This window comes from Zonotrichia albicollis, chromosome 4 (genome assembly GCF_047830755.1).
Source record: "Zonotrichia albicollis isolate bZonAlb1 chromosome 4, bZonAlb1.hap1, whole genome shotgun sequence".
NCBI classification, from domain to species: Eukaryota; Metazoa; Chordata; class Aves; order Passeriformes; family Passerellidae; genus Zonotrichia; species Zonotrichia albicollis.
In genome coordinates, this window is record NC_133822.1 from 24,640,764 (window position 1) to 24,665,366 (window position 24,603).

Consider the following 24,603-nt stretch of genomic DNA (forward strand, 5'->3'; position numbering starts at 1 on the left):
ATTAGTATGGCTGGAGCAAATTCCTGTATGGATTTTAATGAACTCTCATGGAGAAATGTTTGCAGAACAAGTTTGATCTGAAAGTGTCTGATGAGATGCTTCCATGTAAAATCAGTACTTGACATATTGGCGGGACATCCATAAAACTGCCTTGCACACTCTTTATGATCTTGTTATCAGGCACAGGGGAGATGCCATTACACAGATACTTTCATCTTTGCTTCCCTCAAAAGAAAATTACTAACCCAGCTTTGCCTGTGGTTATGACAGGCAGGGAGATGGCACATGAGGTTATGGATTCTGCTTAGCTACTGCAGTCTCTAGAAGGAAACTCTCAAGAAGCAGTAGTCTGGGCTAGAGGTAGCATTGAGGTGTAGCATTATTATTTTTCTTAATCAGAGCCTTTTACTGTACTCTATAAAAACCCCCATTAGCATTTTCTTTTCAGATGCTCTGCTGCACCACAGCTGCTGTGACTCTGCAGTCAGGAAAGCAGAACTGGTGTGACTGCAATTCAGGAAAGAAGCTGAAAAGAGAGAAGAAAAAAAATAAGGTTTTCTAAGACAGCTTGAAGAAAGCATGCCAATTAAATTTTTAAAGAGAGACAGAGGGTAGGAAGAAAAAAAAAGGAGCTAAAAATCTGGAGGAACCTGAGGAAAGTTGGGGAGGGGAGAGGGGAAGGAGCACAAGAGAACCATAGAAGTGAGAAATGGGATGAAGGATGAAGGGAGGAAAGTTAAGGCATTGTGCAGCAGCAGCACACAGATTGAAGCTAATTACTGAGGGAGAAGAAGGAAAGGAGGACCAGAAGAAGACATAGGATGATAGGATGATACAAGGAAAGAGGCCCTTACAAGAAAAGAACAGTATCCACACAGAAACAAGAGAGAAAGCAAAGAGGAATGTGACAAGGACAAGAAACCTTTCTTAGAGCAGTGCTGTGTGACTGAGCAGGAAGGCAGGGAACAAGTGAGACAGGATGTATGTACAAGTGAGACAGGATGTGGGACACATTTTCCCATTGTTCCCTCTAGCAAGCATTTGAATTTCACTGCAAGCAATGGCTTTGCACTTAGTGAGGAGCCTTGAGTGTCACATCCCACTGGTGGGGGTGGAAACAGCCATTCACCACCTCAGGTGCAGTGAGGAGCCCTCCATCATGGAACCTCCAAGGAAAAGTGTCTCCAGGTGAGGTAGGGTAGCCTGCAAGCCTTGGATGGTCACTGCACCTCTTATTGCAGTTCTGTGTGTTCCATGAGGATGCAATGCCATCCAGCCCCTCAGAGAGCAATTCCTAGCACTGTGGCTGTGCTGTGACATCATTTAAAGCCCAGGATGCGGGTTGTATTTCCTACAAATGACATTTCTGAGGCTCCCTTGCATTTCCCACCCAACTCAGTTTAATCCCATCCTGGGATAAAAGAAAGAGGAGCAGCTTCTGTGCTCTCTGTGCCTCTCTCAGGGATCCTTTGTGTCACAGCTGCTCTGGAAACCTCTCTTCTGGCCAAGGAGAGAAAAAAGTCTTAGGAACAGATTAAAGGTATGGGGCACCTAGAGGCACAGCCAAACACCCACACAATTTCTCAGGAACACCTTAGCTGCCTCGGTGCTTTCCTGGTGCCTATCTTCATCCTAAGGTGCCTGCATGCCTTTGAAAAGTTGGCCTTTAGCCCCTTATCCTTATAAAAGTATTTCCCCTGGAATAAATGACAGGCAATTAGTTTAAGAATGAGGCACTCCCTTTTAAATCCAGTACAAACAGTGAGAGTAGATCAATCACCACAAAACCAGTGACTCCAGATAGATATTTCGCCAAAGTAAATCATAAGAATATAATTTTTAAGCTGCCTATGTTAATGCATGGATAAAATGTTTAAATCCTGTTACAGAAGTTTTTTAAACATAGTTCTCACTTAGCAACTATTTTCCGAAATAAAGGTACTAATGTCAGAATTAAGGTGTGTTGAAGAAGAGGTTTTCTGAAAGCTGATGTGTCCTGAGATACAGATGTGAATGAACAATTAGAGGTTAAAAATACAAAAAAATCTTATAATATTTTAAAAACCAAACATAAAATATATCAACTAGCTGAGGCAAGGAAGTAAGTTCCCTCACAAGTACAATGGTGCAAAGTTCTTCATTATAAAGTGCAACTATTTTCATAGATATCAAATCAGAGATTTGATATCTATGAAAATTATATCAAATCCACAGAGATGATTTTCATGTCTTTCTCAGTACATTCCTGTCTATTAATGCTCATTGACAAAGATTCTCAATGACCACCCAGCACCAGTTATAGAAAAAACCTTTCCAGCTAATTCAAGCATTCAGGGATGAATAACTGCTGGGGAGGAATGAAATCCATTAATAAATTAGGACAAGGAAGAGGAAGTTCAAAAGAGCAACAGTGAACAACTTTTCAAAATGTATCATCAGGACAATGAGCTGGAGTTCTCTGAGAGGACCGAGTATCCTGTGAATATAAACTGTTGGTAAATGGCAGGAAAGAGACCTCCTGGCACTTGTGAACATGCAAGAAACATCTGGTGCTGACCACAGTCATCCCAAACCTCAGCTGACACACGGAGCATAGTGACACCCTGCACTTCAGATGGCAAGTAGCCAGGGGACATTTCAAAATCAGAGGATGAGAAGTTGCAGGAGATGTCTGTGGATTTTAGTCTGTCATGTGCTTATCCAGTGAAACATAAAAAAATCAATTGATCAATCAATCAAATCTTCAATTTTGCTGAAAATGGAATAGTTTTGACTAGACAGAAAGCCCACTGAAATCTGTTGTGATTTATTTAACTTGTTGTAATTTTAATCTTTTTGGCTGCAAAAAAACCCCAAACCCTGTTGCTGATTTACATCTTCTGAGGTACCAGCTCCATTTCTAGAAGGTGTTCCAAAAAATAGCAAAATGCTCGGAGTGGGAGGAGTGTAATGGGTTGATTTGGGTTTGTTTGCATTTCAGGAGTGCCCAAGGGGACAGAGGAGGAAAACTGGTGCTGTAGTAGGAGTTTTGAGTCTCTCCACACTAGGAGAAGGATGGATGAATAACTGAGGAGAGAGGGAAATAGTCAAAAGAGGCAGTGCTGTTGAAAACAGATAGGAAACAAAATAACTTCTTTTAGAAAGATGTTTTCTTCAATCAAACCTTTTCCACAGTTTATTTGACTGATTATATTACAGCACACCATAGAGATGATCACAATAGTGTCTTCTGGCCTTGTATCATGCCCACAAGACTTTTAGCCCTGTTGCTGGGAATGGCATCCTCAGTGACAATCCCTGACAACCACACCTCCCAGACCCACACACTGGAAGCTCTTGTGAAGGAGCAGAAAACTAGGAGGTCTCCCAGAGGAGGCCTCCATTTAGGAGAATACCTACACTGTAAACTTCATGGTGGGTGCAGAACACACAGAGGCAAGGGCTGAAAGACCCTGTACTTGGTGGCCCAGCTTTCAGCTCCCCTGTAGTGACACCATGCCTCTACCTATTGAAATTACTACAGTTTGAGCAGTTAGGACTCTCAAAAGAACATTCCTTCCCATTCCTTGAGCTGTTGCCAAGATTTTCTTCCTGCTGTTAGAAAGACAAGGCGCATCACCTGTGTAAAGCATGTGCCAAGCAGGAGAGAAACCAGACTTCTTAGGTTCAGTCTTTGCACTCAGAAAATAGGACAGCTGCAGAGGCTCAGCAGTAAGATGTGGTGTGAGCAGCGGTGGCCCCAAGCCACAGGGGCTGATGACAGAGTCACACATCGACATAGAACAAAGCATGGGTGAAGAATTTTCACACTGAAAATGTGCTTCAACCTCATAACAAAGCAACAACCTTTTGTGAAACCCAAATATAGGTTTGAACTTGGTGTTCCTCCAGAGCATGGGTATGTTCAGTGAGCTCTCTACTCCATTTTGGTATTATTGTCTAAGTAACTAGCACTGGAAAGGGATATATGTTTATGTAAATACCTTGCTGCTTCTCTGTTCCTGTTTTAAGAAGAATCCCAGTTTATTAATTTATTTTTGTGTGTGAGAAAGTGTGTCCCCAAGCATCCTCATATTCTTTAGGAACACTGGTTCAGTCCTCTCTCACCTGCCAGCAAGGAAATTTGGCTTCCACATTTCAGCTGCAACATTTATTCTTATCCTGTGGTTGTCTTTTTAACAATTCAGCCCAAAGTATGACATTCCCTTGGCATTTGTACCGTGTTTCTGGTACAAACACCATGGCCACCAGCAGAGTTGTGATCCAGAGCTCTGGACACACAGGTCCTCATCAGTCAGGCTGGGGAATAATCATAGAATCATGGAATTGTTTGGGTTGGATGGAGCCTTAAAAACCATCTCGTTCCATCCCCCCTACCATGGGCAGGGACATCTTCCACTATCCCAGGGTGCTCAGAGCTCCATCCAACCCGGCCTTGGACACTTCCAGGGACAGGGGAGCCACAGCTTCTCTGGAAAACCTGTTCCAGTGTCTTCCCACCCTCACAGGGAAAAAATTTCTTTCTAATATCTGATCTTAACTTACTATCTTTCTGCTTGAAACCCTTCTCCCTTGTCCTGTCATTACAGTTCCAGAAGATCTCTCTCCAGGAATAATAATGATGGAAGGGCTTGCATCCATGTATGCTTCTTGCACATAGCAGTGCCTTGTAACAGATTTTCAGACCAGGAAGTTCCATTATGATCATCTAAGACTTCAGAATCCAGGCAATAGTGTCAGTATTAAGGCCAGAGTTCTGATTGAGTTAGATCAAAACATTTACAGTACTCCAAAGAGGCGATGGAGACCCCCTTCAATGCTCCCCTGAAAGGCCATGCCAACAGTTCCTGCCCCTCCTTGTTAAAAATGTGCTCTCATTTCAGACATGAGCTATCTGGGGAGCTTTATGACTGGATTTTGTTATGCTTTTGTCCACACAAATAAATGGATCCTGTCCAGCAGTAATTATCCCCTTACATGGAGGTGCTCTCTAAGAGATCACAACTCCACTGGCAGCAGGTGGCTTGTGGGTTTGACCAGCCCAGATCACATGCTGGCACCAGCACCTGTGACTGTTGATTGTCACACCTGAAGCACCTTTTTCCTGGGCTTTCCCTGCCAAAACTCCAGCTGTCCAGCAGCACCCACGCACTGAACAGTGCCATGCTCCGGACATGGCTGCGGCTTGATTGGGGGAGAGGCACATGAGTGTGTATGTGTGTGTCCATGGGATCTGCTGCTTAAATGTTTTCCTTTCCCAGGGGATATATTTGACATCAAGATAAAGGGGCAGCGTGGAAAACAAACTTACTTTCCACTCCCCCCGCTTGGAGTCTGGTATTGTAAAACAAGCTGCACTAGCTGGGATTCCTTTTGAAAGCTCCCGGTTATCTTAGCAGCTGTAATATAAACCACAGTCTCCTTGAAGTATATCCCTGCCACAGATCCCTTCCTGGTGCGGGGTGGAGGGGCAATACATACCGTAGTATTCACAGGGAATAATGCTTTTTTTTTTTTTTTTTGGAAGGTCAGGCATTTTCTGAAGCTGGCTAATGCAACCCCTTATGTTTTCTTTGGGAGCTCTGCTAAACCCGCTGGTCACAGATGTGCGAAGTGTGATAGCGTCCATCCCCCTGCACCTCATTAACGGTATCTCCCTTGCCTTTTGTTTTGCTCAGGATGAACTGGAGTGGGAAGTAAAAGGGGTGATGGTTATGAAGTGTGTGGGTGAAAGGCATAATCAGAGGGGTTCTGCCTGAGTGTTGCTTGTTTTGGTGCTGTTTGAGGTGCCTCCTGCTGAACCGTGTCCCGTGCAAGCCAGCTCACGTCCATGTGCCGCAGAGGAAACATTCCTGTCATTCTGACACCCTGCGAGGAGCATGCCTGGAGTACAAGCACCTGTGTGGTTGGCAGTCACAAGACTTTCAACTGGTACCTCTTGTGGTTGCCCAAAGGGACCTTTCCTCCTCTTGCAGCCTTTGGAGGTGAGGGGCCTGCCCCGTGGGGACGCTCTGGGAGGTATCTGGGCTAGGCCGTGATGCCCACACTCGTGTTCCTTAACCCACTCTTTTTTTTCCCCCTTTCTTCTCAGTTTCCTCCTGTGCAGGTGTGAAAATGACTGGAGAGAAAAGAGGAAGCTGGAGGTGCCAGGCTGGAGAAGACATGGGCTCCCTCTTCTGCAGCTGGTTTGCCACTACAAGCAGTAGCCAAACCTTCCCCCTCCTCTGGAAGCCCCGGGCTCCCTGCCAGGCTGAGCACGATGTTCCCAGTGATGCAGCGGTGGGAGCCCCGAGCCGGGTCAAGCCAAAGGCACGGCAATAAAGGAGGAGGAGGTCATGGAAACCTGTTTCTATTATGGTCCTTGTAAATAGCCTTCCAGATTATCTTCTTGATTATCGTGCCCTACCTGTGCTGTTTCCATCTCCGAGAAGCCGAGCGCTTTTAAACCTTGCAGCCGCACCCACGTGGCACAGAGCGCCTGCAGGGGCAGAGGCAGAGCAGGAGCCGGGCTCGAGGGTTTCAGTGCCTCTGGAAGAAGGCGCTCTCCTCCTCTGAGGCAATGCCTGACTTCCTAAGAGCACTACATGAAGGAGGGAGGGCAGACCGGGGGATTACACCTCAACCACGTGTGTTGTTGGTTATCCTGTTGAAAGCTATCTCTGTGTTATCCCATCTTTCACTATAATCTGCACCTTAAATTGTGTCCTGCTACTGAAACCCTTTTTCTCTGGAAAACAGATTTGTCACTCTTTCAGTTCCTTCAGAGAAGCAAATAAGTGAGTAATGCTTTCAAAGCTACCCAAGTAACTCAGGAACTTGTGTCCCATTGTTAGCAATTCTGATTGATTTATTTTTTTTCAGACTTGGCCCAAAATCTAATTTCCCAAAATAATGAAGGCACTTTGGAGCCACAAAGTCTAACTGTAAATTGAATTTGGTTTCAAAAGTCACCTGCATGCTTTGGAAATGCTAACCTTGATGTTCACACAAACCCAGTATGACTGCCAGAACTTGTTACACGTTGTTGCTTCTTTCACATAATTCAATGATGAGATTGAAGGGCTCAAACAACACCAGATTAAAGCACCCCAGCTGAACCAAGGTAGCTGGATAGGTGCATATCCTCTTACTGCCCAGCCAGCATGAGCTGAAAAGCTCTTAACTTCTGCCACTTTCTTCTGAGATTTCACATAACCTGGTTTTCCTCACTTCTGCCATGGGCTGGGTGTGCACACAGACACCACTGAGCAGAAAACAGCCATAAGTCATCAAGCAGCAGTGACTGCCACATGTATGTGCTCTCCCCTCCCAGTCTGATCCTTGGCTGGGTCCCTCTAGCCCTGTCAAATGTGTCACTCCAGTAAGTCCACTGAAGTCACCTCCAGTGATCTGCTGGGACTGCTGCTTCCAGCCTTTGCCAATACCTCATGCAGGTATGGATGGTGTGGATGCATTTCAGTCATGCAGGTATGGTTGGTGTGGATGCATTTCAGTCACGAAAAGTAAAAATCCTTTTGTCAGCTCCTCAAATCCAGGCCCTTCTTGGTGGCGCCAACCACTAGGACAAGAGGAATGGGCAGGAACTGATGCTCATGAAGTTCCACGTGGACATGAGGAAGAATTTTTTAAAATTCTCCCTCTCTCAGTTAATATTTTAAAATTAGAAGTGTGAAAATGAGGTTGGGGAAGATCAGCAAGTCCAACCTTTGATTAATGGCCACGTTGCCATCCAGACCAGAGCACTGGATGCCACATCCAGTCATTCCTTTAATACCCCCAGGGACGGTGACTCTGCCATCACCTCCACCACTCAGGAGTGATAACATTAGTAAGGATTTATTTTACACAAAATAACCATAATTACCAATACTCTAAACCAAATATCTTTTATGGAAATGCCAGCTATGACAAAACCTTGGGAATGGTTAATGGTTTCTGAGGTCCTGGATGGGGCCCATTGCAGCAAGACAGACCCAAGGGCGAGAGTGGGAAGAACTCCTGTGCTGACCATCTCCCCTCCCAGGGAGCCATGAAATCACACTTTTTACTGGCAGTACCTCTTCTCCTGAGCCACCCACTTCCCTCTCAACTTTCATCTGAAGCACCTCCACAGGTATCTGCAGACTGAGGAAGCCAGGTGATCCTCTTGACAAATGGTGACTTTAATTTCTGCCATTAATACCAAGTAAATCAAGAAATGAGATCAATTTTAGTACAGGGAATGATTGGTAGTTGCTTTTTTCTTACTTCAAAACTAAACATTTAAACTCGCATTGAATAAAGTGTTCCAGGCTTGAAACAGGAGGTTCTCTCTTTATCAACCAAACCAAACCAAACCAAACCAAACCAAACCAAACCAAACCAAACCTAGCAAACTCCCCCCTCCAAAAAACCAAACCAATAACAATAATGAAAAAAAAACCCACAAAAAAAACCAATCAAAGACAAAAATAGATAAAATTATTAGTGAAAACTACTGATCACAGAGAGAAGGTAGTTGTGTCCCCTCTCTCCCAGTTGTTTAGACCACTCCTTTTGCCTTAGGGGACTCCCCTCAGGGAAGCGACTTCACCACCTCAGTGCTTTCACCAGAAGTGGAGGAGTCAAGGCTGCTCTCAATCCCTTGGCTGACCTTAGTCTTCTTTGCATGAACAAATATGCAAGAGATCAGATCCTGTGACTCAGATGCTCCCTCTCTTTGGTAAATGTCTTGTGGACAGAGTGGCCATCACTTTTCCTCATTCCCAGCCCTCCCTCCTTGCCCCTGCTTGGTAAATATTTGAGTATTCCTTGAAGAACTGGATGGCTCCCTTAGGAGCAGTCATGAACCTCACCAGCCAAAATAGCCCAAACATGATGAAAAGTTAAGATCATGTCACCTCAGGAAAAAGAGAGGATGGAACTTGTCTATCCCACATCCCTGATGCTAAGAGATGAAAAGGGACATAGGATTTTTTTCCTTTGGTTTTGTCTGTGTACCCTTAATAGATTTTTTATCCAAACAACTTTTCAACAAATACCAAATTTGTGAACAGTTTCTAGACAATAAAACCAGCATTTTTCTCAGCAAAACTCCCATTTGCCACCAAGAGGAAAGAAAAATCACTCAGCTCTGTTTCACTGCATGTAGGTGAGCTGTGTTTCATGTGAACTCAAACCCTAGGCTGGAAAAAAAGCTGCAATGAACCAAGACCAACACATACACTTGACCTCAGCACCATGATCTGACTGTCCCTACACACAAATCTCATTTTGAGCATTTCCTGTGAAAAAAAGGTGAGGATTCAGGGCAGGGAGAGAGTTGTGTCCCTGCCATGTTCTGGAGATGTGAACAGCACCTCCCTTGCACACCCCCATGTATTATATTCCACTTGTCCCTGTCACGCTCTAGATAATGTTGATTCTGTGCTGTGGAGGGTGTCTGGCTCTCCCCTTGACTAATCCCTGGGTGCTGGAGGCTCCTCTCTGGAGCTTGAGAACTTGACCTCTGCTGACACAAATTTGACAGGGATGCAGATCCCTGTGGCTGCCCTCACTCATCCCCACTCACCCCAGGAGTTCTCCCCTGATGCCCTGTCAGCACAGGCTTTTAGACAAAAGATACTGGTGAAATCAGCAACACCAAAGGAATGTGGCCTTCTGGCCTTTGATTGATACTCCTTATTTCAACAAAACCTTAACTCAGTTGAAAATATAGTGAACAACCTGTTATGGTATTTCCAGACAGAACATGTCTGCAGAACTTGCAGGGTCACTGAGGCAATATGTTTCAAAACAAATAATGGGTCTCGCTTTCAAAATCACAAGGTCACTTTATCTGTACTTCATTCTGCAGTCTGCCAAGCTGCTGCTCTCAAACACAATCAGCCCTTAGTTACTACCTGCCTTACAGTGATGCCTAGAAATTAAGGGTTTCCTGGAGCCAGATGCAGAATGGGACACATCTCCTGCCTTAAAGGGCTCCCCACCCACCAGGCTGTTTGCAGACAGGGATCTGGGGAGAGCTGAGACTGCAGAGGCAGAAGCTCAGCACAGCAGCCTGCTCTGGGAGCCATGCCATGCCCCTCATACATCCCTCTCCCAAGGAGCCCCTTTTCCCACACAGCGACCCTCCTTGTGCCTTCCTGCTGGGAGCTTCCTGCCCATCATCTTGGAGCATCCTGACCACCATGCCCAGTCTCTCAGAAAGGGGGAAAGCAGCACCAGCCAGAAAAGCCAGGAAAGCAACTGCGATGTCAGACAGACATCGTACCCTTCACAAAACAGCCCTTTGAAGGGCGCCTTCACATGCTCTTCCTGCTCTCCACAGGGAATTTCATGGTCACTCCCCCTCTAAGGGAAATTGCAACTCTCTCACATGAAACTGGAAACATTTAAAAGCTCAGGCTATGGCTGGCATCTACTCTAGGCCAAATTTGATCCCTTTAATGGAGAAGTGAGAGAATTTCTACAAGCAATAGGAGTCAGGAGAGATTCCATGTGCAGAGACCTCTGTGTTAACAACAATATTTTACTGAAGTATTAACTATAACATGGAGGTATTTTATAGCTCCACCCTTTGGAAATTATTTTCTTAGAGAAGAGGAAAAATGTTTAATGCCCTGGTTTTCTCAGAGTTATTCAGCCCCCACTTGCAAACAAAATTTTTCAAAATATTTTTCTTTCCTATCACACCCTCTCTCATTTCTTTGGGTGTCAGCAACTTCTTCCCTATGATGCAGTGGCCCTGCCTTCCACCAGCACGCCTGGCTCCTGCTGCTCTCACATTAGGAAGGAATCATTTGTTGTCCTTTGCAAAGCTGCCAGGTACTCCTACATGACAAAAAGCCCCAACTGTGCTTTAGGCAGAGCAGCCACCCCCCTCCTGCTCAGTTCTAGCTGGTTAATGAATAGAGTGATCCCAGGATATCCCAATATTTGAAAAAGACACTTCCAAAAACAACAGACAAGTGCAGTGAAATGTAGTTGCAGATCAGGAAGGTGGAGCAGGTTTCTTTGCAAGTCTGTCTTCAGTCCATTCTGACAGAGAATCTCTCTGCAACCTAAAAAACACAGGCTGCTGACAACCTCACACAGGCAGAACTTAGGCCTTAATTTCTGCAAACACTGACACCTTCACAGGACCACACAGAATCACAGAATCATTTAGGTTGGAAAAGACCTCTGAGATCAAGTCCAGTCTTTGACTGATCACCACCTTGTCAACTAAGCTATGGCATTGAATCCCACATCCAGTTGTTTTTTGAACACAGGACTGTGAATCCATCACCTCCCTGGGCAGCCTGTTCCTATGCCTGCCACCCTTTCCATGAAGGAAATCCTCCTGATGTCCAGCCTGGGTCACCCCTGGCTCAAACTGAGGCCATTTCCAAAGGAACACCAATAAATACTGAAATAATGAACTTTATTTTATAAGACTGTCTGCTCAGTTGCCCACAGCATGTTTTAGGGGTGGGGATTTCTGGCTGTGGCTTTTTCCCACTTTGGTGCCACTAAACATAACCAAATTGTCTTAGCTTTCCTTTGAGTAAATCAGACTCGGTCTTTCAAGTATAAACATTGCAACAGATACCAGGAACTGTAACATTCATTAAGATACATTAAATGCATTGTTTGCACTGGTGATAGTCCTATGTGAGACTCTGGAGAAGACAACAAAATTTACGTGTTAGAAATGTATCAGAGGAGGCAAAAGCTGCAGTTCAGTAACAGCAACCTGGAAGTTTCTGCAATCTAAAATCAGTGATGATGTGAGATCTTCAGCAAGTGCAATCTACTGCTGATGGGGCTAAAGCAATTTGTGTAGTTTGAAAATGATCTGGCCCAAGATAGATGCAATCTTCTAGCAATTCTAACATTAAAAAAAACCTCCTCTATTAGTTAAGCTACTTCTTAAACATACTACTTAAAATGAAGCTTATATTTATCTTGCATGAGTCTATGATACTTTGGATCTTTTCAGCAGCTTCAGGGCACAAAAATGGCCTTCTTCTCAGTGTAATCTGAGTATAAATACCCTCATAACTTAGTCTTCCCAGACAGGTAACTAATTGTTTAGTCAAATACACTGTGCCACAGCTCTAGAACCAAAAAACAGGAGATAGAGCCCCATGATCCTTATTCTGGGATAAGCACACCCAAAATCAGTGCAGCCTTAGGTTATCTTGTATGTAGAATATCATGGTCTTCTAAAATGAAAGCCACATTTAATATAAGAGAACAACAAACACTCTACATTCCTTCTCTCAAAGTGCTTAAGGAAGGGTGAGATGTATTTATTCACACCTATTTACCTCCTCTGCCTTGGCTATATTCAGAGAGCTGTGCCAGCAGTCAGAACCAGGCCGTATCTCACTGGAAGATCTACTTTGCTATCAGGACCACTCATTGTCCAACACCCCTCTCCCTCCAGAGCTCAGCAGATGAGATATGACTGCCCTGTGCTCAGCAGACTTCCGTTATTGGAGCCCCATCTCTGATCAGATGGCATCTCATGAGCTGCCTCCTTCTGATTGCCTGTGCTGCACAAATCTCACTGCTTCCTTGAGGCTGTGGGAGATGGAGGATTGTCCACTCTGCTCAGCTGAAAGCCTCTGGACACAAACCAGCTGCGTGGAGAACCATCACTTTTACAGAGATAGATGGTCAGAAGCTGCTGGAGGCTGGAGTCCAGAACCACTTTGTTACCAGTGATTTATGTGACATCCGTAATTTCTAAAAGCCAGCTGCTTCTAAACCCAGCTACAAACAAAGAGGCCAGGCTCTAATCTTTGTTATGTCAGTTTATCTCTGCAGTTACTCCCACTTTACACCAGGTAAGCAGAGATCAGAATCTCACTCTGTCTCGCTTTGCCTGGGTCATAAATAAACCCATTAGGGTTGGTCCTGATGATGTAATGCAATACCCCACATTTATTTGTGTCATTGGAGTTGCTGTGGGGGCAGCCAGGGATGGGATTAGATATTCCCATGCTTTTCACACAGAGAAAATTGGCTTTTATTCCTAGCCCCCATTCCAGCATCCCAGTGTCTCTTAACTCCCAGCTCCAGACAGCTGCTTGACTGTTGCTCCAGATGTGGTATCCGGGGCAAACAACTGGGATACACCCTGCCCACTGAGCCTGGAAAATCCCAGAAGGAGACATCATGGGCAATGACCATTCTCTTCAGTTGTAAAGTCAGCTACCTTCAGTTTGTATCAATCTTTAGTACCAGGAAAAGGAATACCTACTGGAGGGATCTACATAATACCTATATGTAGAGGTCCTTAATTTATATCCAAACATTAAATACTTCCCAGCATATACTTGCTTCCCATCATATACTTGTAAATCAGGGTAGTGGCTACTGAATTTTTATCTGGAGGTCCTGGATTGCTGTAAAACAGTGTAAATCTCAGCTCTTATTTCCAAGATAGTAATATTCTGTCCCTCAGCTGCAGAGAAATGCTTGAAAACAGACTGAGTGAAAACTACTACTGCAAAAGAGTAAAAAAAATAAACAAGAATCCAAAATTCGAGCAGTGCAGGATTTGGGAAATGCTTGGAAGTGGAAGCAGTGTCCATACAACATCTGTCACTCTTGCAGGTATTCATATTCACTCCCCAAATTGGGGCACAGCAGGCCTTTGCCACCCTGTGCTAAAATGGGGAGACACATGAAATTGAGGTGCACCAAGAGACTTAGCAGCTCTTCAGATACTGCAGCCCTCACCAGGTTTGTACCAACCCTGGCAGCTTTCAATGAGTCAACCACCAGTAACTGTGCTAAAGAAGCCAGAGCAAAGCTTGCAACTACCCTGGGCACAACTTTTGCAATGGTTTCAGAGAAGGAACAAAACAACCCTTCCTAGCCCAGCCCCTGTGGGCAGCCCATACAAGAGCAATAAAAGAGGCATCCTGTTGGGATGCTTCCATCCCAGTGCCTTGCCTGCAGGCCAGTGCCCTGTGTTCTTGTGCTACAGCTATGGCTGGTGCCCTGCCAGCTGCAGGGAGGGCCCCTCTCCCTCTCAGGGTCTTCTGATCCCAATTCTCCAGCTCACGGCTCTCCCGCTCCCCTGCAAAGCCGGCTGCTGCCTTTGTTCCACTGCTCCTGCTTCCCTGCAGCTCCTACTGACTAGGGCCCCTTCTGCCTGGAGATAGTTGGGAATTGGTCAGTAGGAGCAATTTGGAGCGGGAAGACTGGCAGAGATTCAGTTCTGGGCTGCTGGGATATTCCCAGGGGATATGGGTGAAGTAGTTTCACATCTTTCCTGTAAAACTGCCCACATCATGGAGACCAAATTAGTCCTTCTCACCCCATGCACACATTCATAGATCATAGAATCACAAAATCAAAGAATGGTTTGGGTTGGAAGCTCATCCAATTCCAACCCCACTGCCATGTACAGGGACACCTGCCGCTATCCCAGGTTGCTCAGAGCCCCATCCATCTTGTCCTTGGGCACTGCCAGGCATCCAGGGGCAGCCGCAGCTTCTCCGAAAACATGTGCCAGGGCCTCACCACCCTCACAGGGCACAATTTCCTCCTCATATCTGGCCTAAATCTCCTCTGCGTCAGTGTGAACCCATTCCCCCTTGTCCTGTCACTCCAGGCCCTTGTCAAGAGTCTCTCTCCATCTTTCCTGTGGGCTTCCTTCAGGCACTGCAAGGCCACAGTGAGGTCACCCCAAAGCCTTCTCTTTTCCAGGCTGAACAATCCCAATTCTCTCAGCTTTTCCTCCCAGCAGAGCTGCTCCATCCTTCTGATCCCCTTGGTGTCCCTGCTCTGGCCTGGCTCCAGCAGCTCCCTGTCCTTGCTGTGCTGGGCCCAGGGCTGGATGTAGCTCTGTAGGTGGTATCTCACAAGGATTTCTCAGCCTTGTCCCTGAGTTTGACTGTCCGGTTTTACAAATGAATAATTTCACTGTTAGATTGACTCACAGGAAGTTGACTGAAACTGTTGGCATTTGTTAAATGCCAGTCCTTCCTGATCATCTCCCAGCAATTAAAGCTACCCTTCATTTACACATCAGCTGGTTCATAACACCATCAAAGTGGAATGTCAAGGATGTAATATTTTTAGTTAATTCAAATGCTTGAATGAAACTCATGACTATTTCTTGGGAATGCAGCATGATTTAGAAGTAGACATTCCTTGAAATTAGAAGAGTGTGTCAGAAAGAGCACCATCATAACTCTACAGCATTGGCCCATTTCAGCCATCAAAACAAAATCACTCTCACAATCCTATGAGAGAGCTTTATACACTGAATAACTGAATAGTCTTGTAAGCTCATAGAGGATGCAGTTTCCTGGCACTGATGAATCACCACAGAAGCTAGGAATATGCTTCCAACAAAGAGGAACACCTCTCCCCACAGGGTGATGTGTAGTGGGACTGTGTGCAGGTCAAGGGGCTGGCCCACGTGAGCTTAAGAGCAGAAACAGATACCTTCAAGTAACTTTAATTGTTAAATTCAGAAATCTGAGGCTGAGGGAAGAGTTTGAAGAGCTGTTGTCCAATCATACCACATTACAGGTGTTTGCAATGCAGGGCTCAATTTTCTTTCTATTTTCACTGCTGTAAAAATAACTCTTATTCCAAGGTCCTTGGAAAACTTTAATTTGCAATATAAATGCAAACTGGTTACACCAGTAGTGACGTCAGTCACTACTTTGAATACCTTTGTCAAATCCATCAATAAAACCTTATCCTGCCAAGTGACAATCCCTGACCCCAAGGTAAATCCCCTTAATGGTCATAAAATGACCTTAATTCCTAGTGATGGAGTATTATATTCCATAGCAATTGACATCTAGCTAAAATCCAGACATCAAGAAGATGTTTCACTTGAATTTCTTCATGTATTCTGTATTTCTTTTGCCCAATTTAAATGCTTTAGCACAAAGAACATACATCTAAATTTAATCCAGAAATGTTTCATTTACAGGCCTGTTCTTCCTGCCCTTCTGTCACATAATTACAAGCTTCTGCCACCTTGTGTGACAGAGAGGCATCTGAGTCCAACAGTTCTTATGGATATTTTGATAATTTGTGCCACAAAACAACAACTAAAATACTTTTCAAACTCATAACAACTCCTCCCAAGAACACTGGGAAATCAAAAAATCTACCTGTGAGTTACAGCCATAATTCACTCCCAAGGATCCAGGTGCTGTTCAAATGGCTGAACTCAAGAAGGCTTCATGTGTAAAGAATGAATCAAAAATTGTCTACTGAGAAGGGGAAAAGTGTTTGAAAAGATTTTTTAATTAATCCATATATTTGTTAAAACTGATTTTATGGTTAAATCACTTTTATTCACAGTTTGACAGGCAATATTCAAATATTTATGCTGATCACAGAACAATATCAAATTTATTTTTAAATCTGCCAGAATGCTTGTGTCACTCCACAATTTTTCTCGGTAATAATAATTTGATAATAATTTGAGCAGGTATCCAACAGAAAAAGGTGTTCATTACTCCTGGAGTTCAAAGGGAGTCCCCACCTGCCTGGCATGGAATCTCCACCTCATGCCAGTGCCCTCCAAACCAGCATTTGAGGCTTGAATGGCTCTGCTGGCAGAGTGCTGGGAGCCTTCCCTTCGGATCCCCAAGCATGCAGCAGCCAACTGGCCTGCGAGGATCAGCAGAAAACGGTGAGATAAAGCAAGCCCCGCCAAAGTTTGGATGCCCATCTGAATGCTGGCTGCTTCCATGAGGAATAATGCTTTGTGCAGGGAGAGAGCTGGTGCTAATGACCCCTGCTCAGGAGAGCATTTAAACAGAGGCTTAACTCTGTCTCTATTCAGGCTGGCACTTATGTCTCAGTTTAAGTGCTGTGCTGAATAGACTTTTTTCCCCTGAATTGGGGCCAATTTCAGTTCATCATCCCTGAGGAACAGATGCATTCTTTCCCCCCTTTCTGACAAATGTGGAAAAACGTGTAGCTAATATTTAACGTGGCAGAGGGGACATTCTGGGTTAAAAAGAGGAAGCTCCTGTCTTCCTATCAGCACACCTGTGCTCCCCCAAGTCTCAGTGGTACTCACTTCTCGCAGATGGATGGTGGAGGTCATAATCCACTACCTTGAGAAGCAAAAGGATGTGTCACATCAGGCTGGCTTAATGGGGAACACCTCTTCCTAAATCCATCTTTGTAAGATTACATTAGTAGGAAGCAGGAATTTGGGTTTTTTCAACCTTTAAGACTCAGGGGGGAAAGAGCTCCAAAAAGCAAAATATTATTAGTCATTGTTGAATGGGTTGTGCCTGATTACCCCACATGGACACAGTGGTAAGAACATATCTCACTTCCCAAGGTTCAGCCATGGCCTTAGGAATAGGGGATGGGAGAGATGCAGGAACTTCACTCAACATTCACAGAATGGCTGAGTTGGAAGGGACCTTATCCAGGTCCTGCTCATCCAGTTCTAACCCCTGTCATGGGCAGGTACACCTTCCACTGTCCCAGGTTACTCTGGAAGCCCCTTCCAACCTGGCCTGGAACACTTCCAGAATGGGGCAGCCGCAGCTGCTCTGAGCAACGTGTGCCAGGGCCTTATCACCCTCAAAGGGAACAATTTCTTCCTCATATCCAATCTGAAGTCAGTCTACACCCTGGGCATGAGAATAGGCACCTTTCTATCTGAGTTCATCCCAAGGAAATGAAAGGCACGCTGAGACTTTTGACTTTGTGGGGGCACTGTGATGCTTCCACAATGCATGCTGCAGTTCACATAGTCCTGGCAAATCAAATGCTGTTTATATTCAGCACAAAGCAGGGGAAGAAGGAAACAGGAAGACTAATTAAAAGTTTTCTAGGTGGTAAACATGATGACTGGAATCCACAGAACAGCTGTCTGTCTGCTGGAAAAATGTCATCCTGACGTCTTTAGCCCCAGTACGACTCATAAGCACCCCTGTCACTAAGATGCCAAAACTAGGTTAAAATTTCATTGAGCTCATTATTCACATGGGAAGGAAGAAGAAGGGGAACATGAGGATGGTGCCCCTAAGGTCCCTGGAAGTCTAGTGCTAGAAAAGCTTTGGAATCTGTTGCAGGGAGCCTGGAAAAGTGAAATCCATATTGAACGATGACAATGTTCTCAGTACAATCAACATATTTCACAAAGTTCAGCTATGTAAATACAGCGAGTGCTTTTTTCCTCCACACAGGGTGCAGCTTGCAAAGCCTAAGGAATTTCTCATTGCATTTTCTCATATATGAACTTGCAGCCTTCCTTTCTCTTTCATATTATAAACATATTATTACAAACAGGCAGTGAATAGACCTTTTTTTTTCCTCTTGCATTACTTTTTAAAAAAATGAATTGTTATCAGATTTAATGATATGATAAGCTTTAAAGTTCCCCTGGGAAGCTACCACAGCCATACTGATTTACATAAGCATTTTCCTACACATAATACAGCATGCAAGCTCTCTGATCTCATTATTCATTAGAAAATTAATGATAACTCTCAAATGTGAAAGCAGAGCAGTTCTGCAGAGAGTGCTGGAAATTGGCTAGTTCTCGACGCGGTAGTCATTTTCAATTTACTGCCTTGAAAAAAAGATGCTTTTAAGCAAATAAAAGGGTGCTGACATCAAACAGATACTTGTCTTGCTGCCAGGGAACGAGATGCCTTTTAAGGCAGGAAGGTGGGACTTGAGTGATGTGAATAGGAAGAAAAGAAAACAAGCCAGTCAGAGTTAAGCAGCTCTAACCCATTCATGAAAAATGTCTAGGCTCATTTCCTCATTGCCAGAGGTCTTTTTTGCTTAAATTCTAAAGCCCGTGCTCTGTTCTTGCCAATAATAAATAGCAGCCTGTTCTTAGAAAAAGTGCAAACTACGGAGGTTTTTTTAAGTGCTTTTCCCCAAGCTACACAAATTGTGACATCCCATAGACTAAGAGACAATGTTAATAAACCCCTCAAAACTTTGCTAATATCCATATCCTGCAATTGAGATTGTTGTGGAATGAACTATGGCATATTCACTGCTGGGGAACAAGAGCTGATAATCAAGGATGGCGTGGATTGCCATATGACCGACCAGATTAAGATCTGATTTTTATCCTGGCTCTATTTAGCTGATGGGACCAGCAATGGGAAAGGATAACTCTGCCCTGCAAGTCTGAGTTTTGGATATGACTGACAAACAGGATGATTGTTTCTGTCGCTGTAGTAACACAACTGTCAGGGCACTGGGAGGGAAGGGGGGCTCTCACTGCACAGTGTCTCAAAGTGCAACACCTTTGTGTTCATCTCTTCCAGCAAGATGGATGAAACCTGTGCCTGCTGCTTGTTGAAGTAGATATGATCTTTCTTTGTGAGATTTGATTGCTGCTTTTTAATGTAATTCTTAGCTCAGATAGCAACAGAAATTGCTCTGGGGTGTGGTAGAAAAGGGATATTAGACATGCACTGCAACATCCTGTTTTGGAACTAGTTTAGTGTGAGGCTCACAGGCTCAGCATTACAAAATTCTGCACTCAAGCTGTCACTTGCCAAATTTTTTGCACATTAGTTTTGTTTTTTTCTTTCCTGTGATCGGTAGCAACATAAAAGGAAACATCTGGTTCTGCAGGGTCCAAATTAGGGGATGCCATAGGAAAAACACTCCAAAGCAACATCAAATTTGAAATAACCAGGCAGTGTGAGAATTTGTGCCATTTTCAAACTCTTCCAGTAGGGAGCCAGAAACCTGGGAATTCCACCAGTGCAGAAAGAGCACCACTGTTGTATTGATGTTTTGACCACATCTTCAAACATTATAATTTCCAGCAAAAAGATGATGAAAAAAATTAAACAAAATAAAAATCATCCAGTTGTAGGTGTCACCTGAGTGTCAGCTGCAGTTTGGAGGACAAGATTTTCACACCTTTTCTAAACAGAGTTAAATGTCACCCAGGGGAAGGGATGGGTCTGTCAGACAACATCACTGTGGAGGTCTAATGACAGAATTACTGAACGATTTGGGTTGGAAAGAACCTTAAAGATCATCCAGTCCCACCCCCTGCAATGGGCAGGGACACCTTCCACTATTCCAGGTTGCTCAGAGCCCCATCCAGCCTGGCCTTGGACACTTCCAGGGATGGAACATCCACAACTTCTCCAAGCACCCTGTGCCAAGGCCTCACCACCCTCAGAGGGAAGAATTTCTTCTTAATGAGGATGTATGTTTGGGGTTTAGATTAAAATCTCTGATGCGTCTTTATTAACAATAAGAGCTATTTGACTGAAATACCAAGACACGTTTGCAGAGAGAAGAGATTTCCAGTTTGGAGGGAAAGGAAAATCTTAGTTCTCCTTATGTGATTCTTCAGCTGCAAGACTCTTGTATGGAACCCCTCAAATCTGCACTGGAAGTTACTGAGCACAAAATAAACTCCTCTTATTCACAGCATAGATCTGTGCAGCCTCCAATCTTGCAGCTAAGAACAATGTGATCAACACCTACAAATATCTTTATGATCCAGAAAAGCAAAGGAAGTGTCCCAACAAAAAGCACTGCATGCAGAAAGTCAGAATAGCCATGAGATGCAAAGTAATTTTGCAATATTTTACAATAATAATTTTCCAGTATCTTGCAGTACTTTATACTAATATTTTCCTTCAAGTTGCACTTCTGCAGTCCTTGAGGGTAACAGCACTGAAAGCAGCAGATCTGATCTCCTGTACCACTCCCCACTCTTCCCTTCTGCTAGGATGGATCTTTGTGTAGCCAGGTGAAATGTCCTGGGGAACTAAAAAAAAAAATACCATTTTTCTTTAATGTGTTTCAATCAATGCTTTTGCCTACTAATCCAGAGCAGAGAAAGAGTGGCCAGCAGACAGAGAGCAAGAGTGGGGCTGTTTCTTTAGGCAGCAGTGCTAGGTGATTTCAAATGTCTGTCAAACCAAACACTGCCTGGGCAGCTACTGGTTCTATAATGGGACAACAGCCCCTTTAGGGATGCCCCTGAAGGGAGCATTATAGGCAAGGATGCTCCCAGGACTAGTGAAATCGAGGATTTCCTCTAGAAATCTCACTGAGTAACTACAAATTGGAAATGGCAATTGTAGGTGCCTGGATAAAGGGGGAGAAAAAATGTCCCAGTGAATGAAGTAGGTACAGAAAAGTGTAGGTAGCTTCAGAGAGCCTCAGTTGTGTCCAGCAGACCTAAAGCTTAACTGTGCAAGATGCCCTTAAGATACGACATGACCGTGGGTGGGTGACCTGGAGATTTCTGCAGCTGAGGAAAATCTCAGGGAAAACTCACTCTGCAAAGTGGCCCAATGAAAATGGGTCATTGCAGTTTGGAGAAAATCCTAGAGGACAGCTAAGGTAATGAACTGAGTCAAGGATGCTCTGAAATTGGAATCTTGTCTTTTTTCTAGGAGTTTCAAAATGCTCCAAAGCTCTAATCAAGTGCCTGATGTGTGTTTCCTACAATGGGCTTCTCTCTGCTCCTCGAAGGTGGCACTTGCAGCTAATGCAAGGGGATCTGGTAAATCCAAAATACTTATAATTAGTATGGTTTGTCTAGTAAACATGGACAAATCCTTGGGTGACCACAGCCCAAAGCAAGATGGAAAATTGAAGGCAGTGGGGTAAATTTCTTACCAAACTACAGCCATTGATTTGAGAACTGATATTGCCTCATGCCAGTTCTTGTGGAGACATTTGTTTATGGAAGTATGTGAAGTCTTTGGCAATAGGCAAGTCATGGAGAGACACTAACAGAGGACAAACACACAGTGTCATCCTCCTAGCTCAGCCCTCAAGTCAGGAGTCTGGGTAGCAATGCATTCTGTGGGCTACACTTCAAAGATGGATGCCTAAATCCACAATTCTGCTTCTAAAAGCAGGTACTTAGGAATCTAAAAATAGGTCTGCATAATTATCCTTTGGAAAGCAGTTTTTAAACTGTGCAGCTGACACTTGGGAATTCCAAGTGGCTGATCAAACTGAATAGAAAACTGTAGCTATAAAGTGAATGAGCCACCAGACTATATTGAAAAGACCAGCTTATTATGACGAGAAAAGCCAGTAGCACTTTTCCCATGATCACCAGCACTCTCATTTCCACAGCACAAAGTCCAGAGAAGATGAGAAATTAGTCCAGTATCTCACATCTGGGTAGTGCCCTGTTCTGTGTTTTCCTTTATGTTTTTATCAGGCTTGATTTTTATTTCAGTGGGATGTTGTCATTAATTTGCAATGTGTGTAAGGCAGGCTGTGTATCCAGGAAGCTATTAACCACAAACCTCAGATTCTGGGGGAGAGGGGAGGGCAAAAATTCCTAGAAATCAAGATTTAGAAGAAAAATGGTGTGGGTATTAGTTGAAGAAAGGAAAAGGTATTGCAATAGGAATCACACTGAACAGAATAAAACTCTGGGTGTGGAAGTTTTTATTCAGGAATGTCACAAAAATCTCTCTTTCTTCCAAGGCAGATGCACTTGGTACTTGCAAAATAAGTGCCACACAAGCAGCAAAAACTGAACTGTAACATTTTACCATAGAGCTGCTTTAAAAAAATAACAAAAATCCAAGATCAGGTTTAGCGTTGCCAATCCTGATGGGATCACTGCTTTAAGAGGCTTCTTGCCTTGAGTATTGCTGGGGAGCCATCCCAGGTGCATGATCTAACACAAAGCTGGACAGCAGCAATGCACAACACGTGACACAACATAAACCCTGCTGGTACAGCACTGACATCTCAACAGCTTGAACCAACAAGGTGAGATGACAAAACACTGACCTTGGTGTCCTGTGGAGGGATATTTGTGACCTGATGTAACAAATCCTAAAACAAGATTCATCATAGTGTTAAACAGCAACCAGAAATTCATCATTTCAGATGAGCTGAATAATGGAGGCGGTTTTTACTTTCAGAGCAAGGACATCTAAGAGAGATCAGAACACCCAAATCAGGAGTCCCAAATTTGTGTCTATTGACTGGTGACCCTGCCCATGGCAGGGGATTGATTGGAATGGTATGATCTTTAAAATCCTTTCCAACCCAAACCACTCTGTGGTTCTGTGATTTGGTGGCTCCAAGGGAAGCCTACACAGCAATCTCATAAAGATGCATAAAGACAGGCAAGACCACTGTCATTTCCACTACTTCCTTAAGGCATCCATAGTCCCATCTTTTTTGACTCCTGGAAGGTTTTTCTTCCAGCTCTGACTCTGCTGGTACCAGGCAGCTTGGGGTAGAAATATTCCAAAGAGGAAAGAATGCCTGATCCAGTGGTCCTAGTCTGCCGTGGATCCCATAATAATAAGATTATGAACTAGATCTGAAGCTCATCTTTTGGGACAGAGAAGACAAAGAAAATTTACAGTCTTCTCCACCAGATCTGTGCAGGAGGTGAAGTGTAGAAGGTGCCCTATCCTCTTCTTCTCTCCCTCTCTGCAACCTAAGAAACACCCAGTATTTTTATTCCAGTAGACATGCTAATATTAGTTCATATAATTCCAAATTTACCTATGTTATATTTAGATGCATATTGTATTATTTTTATGAAATACTTTTCCCATTTCACTTGTGAAAGCTTATGCTGTGTAGCACCATGATTGCTCATTTCATGTGACCATTAAATAACATGTATGGACACAAGCACACAGCAATGAGAGAATATTAAATGCAATTGAAAGTAATGAATCTCAAAAAAAAAAAAAAAGGAGTCTTGGAGAGCTTTAATAAGATCGAACACCTTCTGTACTGGAACAAATACTATTTTGTTTTTCTTTAAAAATGGTTTTATTTTTGTCATTTAGAGAATCATATAAAAAGTAAATGCTTTTCTTGATCCCTCAATGTTCAAATAATTCCAAAAGATACTTTTAAGATTACTCTGTTTCAAAAGATTTCCTTTTTTAGACCATGGAGATCAATCAAATATTCAGTGCAAACTTGCCATGTCCTCAGTGATGGAGGTTATAGAGTCTGACCAGCAGTTCTTCCAGGACAATATGGAATACCAGAATCACACAGCCCTCCCTCTTTTTTCATCATGTGCTTCTCCTCACTGGTTTTAAGGACTAATTCTATTAGGTGAAGCTTAGAGAATGTACTGGGAGAGCAGAAAACTTGGAAAACCCTCAGGGTTGACAGCCAGGACATGTCTGTGTCAGCTCTGTGCCTACAGGATTTCATGGCATCAGATTCCCAAATATACCCATGGAAAAGGCCACTTTCTCTGAAAAATGAAAAATGCCCTTTCTTTGAAAACTTTTGCTCTTTGAAGAGGACTCCTGAGCTTGTCTTCTCCTGGAGAGCCAGCCAAAGCTGGGAGTGTGTTGGGCAGCAGCACACCCCAGCAGACTCCGTGTCCAAGCGGGGCACTGATGGCAAAGCAGGACGGCACCAGCAGAGCACACCCGGGTGCTGGCCCCTGACCAAGGACTAATCCCACCCTGAGAGTGCACAATGACAAAACACCCTGCCTTTCAAAAGGGCCTTCTACACAGTGCTGGGCTGGGCCATATGGACACCATCAAAGCAGCCTGGGGGTCTCTCAGGGGTCCCAAAGCAGCCTACCTGTCACAGTGCTTGGCCATCACAACCTTCACATCAGAGACATTTGCTCCTCTGAGCAGAGCTGCTAGAACTGAAGGGGAGGCT